We start from the raw sequence: 7,020 nt of genomic DNA on the forward strand, positions 1-7,020 counted from the left end.
CTAGATCAAGTTTTTAATTCATGTCATAATCTTTTTTTGTTTAAAATGTATTTAAAGGTACAGGTATGTGCCTTATTGTCTGGTTGGGCAACATGTTCCCTCAGAACGGGAGTTAGGTGGTTATAGTTGTCTGATATAGGTGCTCGGGGGGGGGGGGACGGGACTAGGTCCTCTACAAGAGCAGAGTCTTAACTGTTGAGTCGCCTCTCCAGCCCCACAATAAAACACCTTAACGTCACATGTTATAATGAAAACTTGGTTCTGTAATGAGAGGAGTTTTAGATATATGAATATGAACTGCCGAATTCACCCCTACCCTCATCTTCCTTTTCCTTCTTGTCTGACCATTTATTTTCACATCTACTTTTATTTAATATATGCATTTGATACAGGAACTTATATGAATAAATAAAATTATAGAACAAATAGGTGTAAATGTGGTATTTGTCTTTCTGAGGCTGGTTAAACTCATTTAACATAACATGTTGCATGACTTTTCCTGTAAAAGGCATAAATATTCTTTCACATGGAAGGAAAATCTATTGTATAAATATACCACACTTTGTTTATACGTTTTGTTTGGGGATACATAGGTCAGTTTTTCAATGTAGGCATTGAGACTAGAGCTGTAAAAATCATTTATGTTTGAGGAGGTGTGCAATATATTAAAAGTATACTTGCATATGTGCTTTACAATGCCCTAATTTAACTTTGTCCAAAATAAGTTTAAAAACATAAAGAAGCCGGGCGGTGGTGGCGCACGCCTTTAATCCCAGCACTTGGGAGGCAGAGGCAGGCGGATCTCTGTGAGTTCGAGACCAGCCTGGTCTACAAGAGCTAGTTCCAGGACAGGCTCCAAAACCACAGAGAAACCCTGTCCCGAAAAAAAGTAAATAAAGAAAGAAAGAAATAACATGACATTTTAGGTATAGGAATAATATCATAATATCTTGAAATAAGGTATTAAGAAACTGTGTTTTTCTTGCTTTTCTTTCTTGGATTTCTTTCCTGTGCAAAAGAAAGGGGGGACTGTGAATGAGGTCCTTTATCATACCTGTCTTCACACATACTTCTCTCTTACAAAAAGAAAATTATAAAATAACTTACTGGAAAGGAAGCTTCCACAAGCACTTTCTAATCATTGGTTTCCTTTAAGGAAGCATTGCTGTGGTGATAACATAGCACACACCACTGTGGACATCCAATCATGGGTACTACAAAGAGTAGTGAAGTTTCTGACGGTGATCACATGACACTGTAACTTGTTTTTAATCAAAATCTCAGTCATTCTACTTTACCAATAAAGATTCAGGAGCCAGATGCTGGAGTGTTAACCTGGTCTCTCAGAGGCAGAAAAAGCAGCCAGCTGACCTTCCTCCGCTACCAAACATCGCCGAAAGAGAGCTTTCTCTCATGGTGTCTCAAACAAAACTCTTTCACAGAGACTACCCCTCTACTTCCTGTGCATCTCTATATCTGTTGTCATGATTCCCTCTTACTCTCGATGGCAGTAACTTCCTATCCACTCGTTGCTTGTCCCACCTCTTGACGTAAGGAATGTTGTTTTTACTTAATCATATTTACAATAAGCAGTAGTCTTGGATTAAAGGTATGTGCTAGGGCTGAGCCACACCACAACTAGAAACAGGTTTTTCCAGTAAATAATGCAATTTGGGGCTTCAGAGCATGATCAAATATCCTGCCACAATGACTGCTTGTTTAGAAATTTATCATAAGTTGTTTTTGGACACAGGACAGGAACTGATAACTTAGATTACCGAAATTACACAATATACTGAGCTCTGATCTTCTGTAATAGTAGCAAGTATCCTAATCACTAAGCTGTCTCTTCCACTGCTACCCCTTCTTTCATGAGCATAGGGTTCACATTTTGTTCTTATTCTTAAAATATAAAGGTTGCATTGTTAAATAAGATACAGATTTTTCTGACTGGTCAGAATTACCTTACTTCAGTCTGTTCTCTCCATACGAATCCATAAGTCTATCAGAAAACTTCTCATTGTATTACTCAAGTCTATAAACTTCAGTTTCAAGAATATTTTAGATAGCAATATAAAATCAACTGTTATTACATAATTGCAATATAATACACATGTGATGAATGACAAGTAATCAGAATAAAGTAAAATATCTTGTTATTTGTAACAAAAGAAAATGAATTAAGCCTCTTTTAATTTTATCAAAATACTTGAATTAGCTATTTTGATAATAGGTATATGATAAACTTGTGTTATCCTTGTCTTTTATTCTCTTATTCACATTAAAATTACATTCTGTATTCCATGTTATTACCTATGATAAAAATTATTTAAAATTGATTTTTTAAATTTTTGTATTATGTTGTTGCAACACATTCTCATTTTCAGGTGAACTCTATGGTTTGGTTTTAGTCGTATGTTTTTATAGTTTTAAACACCCTTGGCCCATCAAGAAATGCAAACTAATGACTGTAACTCCTGAGTCCAAAGTAACTCATCACTCTTCCAAATAAGAGTCTATTTGGGTAGTAGCACAATTCAAGAGTACTGTCACGCTCATATACCTCAGGTAAATGAAGAAAGAGAAGGAAGAGGAAGAGGAGGAGGAGAAAAAAGGAGAAGAAAATGAGGAAGAGTAAGAAAAAGAAGAAAATCTAATGTCGGAATAAACACAAATCTGGAAATAACATCTGTGCAACTCTCCACCTTCTTCTGAATAAACTTCTGAATGCTCATGTACAGTTATGAAAATATCTGTCCCTCTCATTGATAGACCACATGTTTTAATTATACCATACATAGTATAACACCTTTATTTTATTGTAATTCTATGTCATTCTATATTTTATCCCAAGTATAATGCCATCAGGAGCCCTTTCTCAGAATTCATTTGTGGAAGTGGTGGTTTGGTGAATGATGCAGTGCTTCTGTATTGTAACATGTTCCTTAAGAGTAGACTGATGTTGGGCACCCTAGAAATAAAGAGTGAAGCAGAGTCATCATCACTAACTGTCATCATGTTAAATCAAGATGCTTATCTCTGGTAAGGTTGACCTTCATCTCATCTACTTAGGTAGCATTTGCTGGATTATGCACTGTGTTCTATAGTCATCACAAACACAAGACACATGCAAACAGAGACACAGAGATACTCACTCATATATACACTCAAATCCTTCATTTACTGTACTTTCTGAAGTATATATAGTGATATGGAGGCCACACATAAGAAAGTGTTAAACTCAAGAAGAATGGATGTTCAATTAAATTTGAAATGATCATGTTATATTCAAAACTTTCACTTGAAATAGACACATTGACATTTATCTTATACTGTGCAGGTAATATTACACAACATTATCTTATTTTTCAGTTAGTCGCAACTTTGCTTATTAGAACTGTTCCTGGAGACTTTAGCCTCACATACCACTCAATGTTTGTTTACTTATTTGCATTTTTGTTAAGATTAACTTTTACTTTGTTCACAAGTGTGCTTTTGTGTACAAGTCTGCCCAATGTGGTGATCGGTACCTCCATGATCTGTAAGAGAGTGTTGGGTTCACTAGGCCTACAGTTGTAGGTGGTTAGGAGATGTATATTGCTTGATTGCGGAACTTAACTTAGATGCTATAAAAGAGCTCCAAGCCCTCTCAACTACTGAGCCATTGATCCAACCCTCCTTATATTCTTTTTTATCTAATTATTTTTATAGTATATGTTTTAGTTAAGGTTCTTTAAAGGAAGAGAGCTGACAGACTGAATATATATGGGATTTATTCGATTCGTTTATGTCTGTGGCCCTCCTAGTCCACCAGTGGTTTTCTCCTAAACAGAAAGATCAATAATCCAGTAGTTGTTCAGTACACAGAACTGATATTTCAATAACCCCAATCTGATGCTGGAATCACGGAAGATTCCTTGAGAACGGGCATTCCCACCTGCTTTGGAATGCTTAAAAAGTGGTTCTGATACCAGGAAAAGAATGCCTCAGTAACAGGCTAGATGAACTTGCCCCCAAGAATACATCAAGCAGATGTAAAGCAAAAGTTTTCTTCTTCCATGTCCTTTGACATGCGCCACATTTAGAGAGGGTCTTCTCATCACACAATATTCGATCAAGAAAATACTTACAGCTGTACCCATCTAACTTTTATTTGATTCCAGGTGCAGTAAATTTGACAACTAAGTATATTTAGTCAAAATACTATTTTAGAGAAATTAGGGAAACATAACAAAATTAAGTGAAAGTCACAAAACTTTTCCATGTTTCCTGTCCCTAAATAAGCACAGCATCCACAGTTATCAACAACCTCTCTGATTGGTACATTTAATACAATTGCTGAGCCCATCTTGACATATCATTGCCATTATCAAGGGCTTATATTGAAGTGTGCTTCTGGTGTCAAGCAATAGTTGCATTGGTCAAAGTGCAGTGCTAAGGACACACCAGGGTGATGTCACAGAGTTTCCTCTGGCTTCCCAGTCACCAGTGCAGCTTACTGTATTCCCAAGCAGCCCCTCCGGAACCCAAAAGCACTCATTTGTAAGCCTCAGCACATTTTCCCTTATTTTCAAAATAAGTTATTGGATACACGCACCTTATATGGCTTTGCTTTGATTTTAAATTGACTTGTTTTACCCAGCCATGCACACTTAAGTGTCTCCCTATCTTTTCATAATCTGATAGGTCATTCCTTTTGTGACTTGGTAGTGTTTCCTTTGTCTTCACATACTACAGCTCACTTGTCCATTCACTGACTGAAGTATGAGTTTACCTTCACGTCAAAGTAATTATGAGGGGGGATTCTGCAGCCTGTCACTCTTGTGTGGAGGTTCTCGATGTGAAGACTAACATCTTCCTGTTAAAAATGTTAAACTGAAGCACAGCTAAGTAGCCCATGGAAGGCTTAGTCTTTCTGAACAGAAACAGAGGAGAGTAGATTGGGGTTGGTGGAGGGGAGAGGAGGTGGGGACGAGATTGGGAGGGGAGCCTGCAGCTGGGATGTAAAATGAATGAATAAATAAATGTTGGTGCTAAGTTGTGTTTTGGAGGAATGGCCTGTGTGAATCTGAATAAAAGTTTTATATTTGTGTGTGTGTATACAATATATATATATGTATATGTATCATCTATATAAATATAACTTTGTAGTTCAGTTCTAAAGGGTTTATGAATAAATAAGATGATAAGGTATGGTGAATACAGACACATATTGTAAAGATATTTGGCTCAAAGTATAGAGGAAAAGGGATACATGAAAGGAGAGGTTAGAGGAAGAGACCCTCATTTGATTCCTTTAACAATGTTCACTAATAGGGCAGCTCTATGTTTGAGAGGAAAATTGAGTGTGAAAGAGGCAATCTATTTCCTGAGACTAGACCAACAGCATTATACATACCAATCTCCACTTCCTGTCCATAATTAATCCAAACTGTCTGGATTTGTCTCCCTCCTATCAGTTCTTTCATAATCTTAAGCTTCATTCTTTGCTGTATGGGAGATCAGGACAATACTTAGAAAAGTTATTTACTGGTACATCTGTCACTAGAGTCTTGAAATCAGAGAGTGATGATAAAATAGGAAGGATTTTAATAATCTGCAGCTGCTCATGTTGGTCCCATTTCTGTTTCCTGTGATATTTCTTGCTTTTCATTTTAATATTGAGCATGATTTTAATACAGAAAAATGCACTGTAATTCAGTAATTTTATAATAAAATGAAAAAGGTGAGCTGGAAATGAAGCATTTTATTCACATTATTAATATAAAGTGTTGCTGGACCTTGGGGGCGATGTCAATGACCACAGCCACTGGGAGTCAGGTGGAACCCTTATGGTGGACTCCTTTATGTAACAACGGGGAAAATCTTATATACCCTCTCAGCATCCATGCATTCTGATCCAGCAACACTTTATATTAATAATGTCAACAATTCAAAATAGATTGTATTCACTTCCAAATAAATTATCTAGCAAAGATTCCAAGTTACCAGACTTATTTTTCAGGTAAAATCACTGCATAGGAAATCAGGGCTAACATTATTCTTTTAGATATTCATTGAAATTATTTTGAGTGAGTAAACTAGAAAGCAATGGTCAATCTGTATTTACACAAATAAATTGAAACTGTGATATTATGTAAAAACCACAAAGGTAAAATTTATTTTATTGAATATGTACTCTGTTCACCAATGGACAGATTATCAATATCATAAGTTAAGTTATAAGAACAAAATTCTTATAATTTATTTTTCCAATTGTTAGTTTTATTGATTTAATATTTTATAATATGTGATATATGAAAACATATTTATTAACTAATCATTTATTCATATAATTATTTTTTATTAAATTCAAAATTATTTCTAAAAAGCAATCTTTAAATTTATTTTATGCTTCTCAGATCTCCATTACCATAATAGAACACTTGAGATAATCTCCTGAAAAGAATATAGCTTGATTGTGACTGACAGATGGAGAGCCAGTCCAAAATAGATTGTTCTGATTGTTTGGTCCTGAAAATCAGACAACACATCCTGGAAAGGACTTGCAATGAAGGAAAATGTTCACATCATAAGCAAGGGGAAAGAGAGCAAGCATGGCGGTAAAAGCCCACCAACCCTTGTAGAGTCACCTTCCTAGACCAGAAGGCTGTCCACTAAATCTCCCTCCCAAACAGTCACTACAGGCCCTGCTGGAGCCACAAGATTAGCATAGGAATCTATAGGAACCATTCAAAATCTTAATTATACCATGTCAATATAAATTTTCACTTTTATAAAGTACTTAAAATACAGGAAAGTGGAAAGAATATTAAAAATACTAATATATTTGCCTTTAAGTTTTCTATTCTTTGTTGTTGTTGTTGGTTTTTCAAGACAGGGTTTCTCTGTAGCTTTGGAGCTTGTCCTGGAACTAGCTCTTGTAGACCAGACTGGCCTTGAATTCGCAGAGATCCGCCTGCCTCTTTCTCCCGAGTGCTGGGATTAAAGGCCTGCGCGACCACCACCATCACCCAATAT

The sequence above is a fragment of the Chionomys nivalis genome, chromosome 15, assembly GCF_950005125.1.
Source record: "Chionomys nivalis chromosome 15, mChiNiv1.1, whole genome shotgun sequence".
NCBI lineage: Eukaryota > Metazoa > Chordata > Mammalia > Rodentia > Cricetidae > Chionomys > Chionomys nivalis.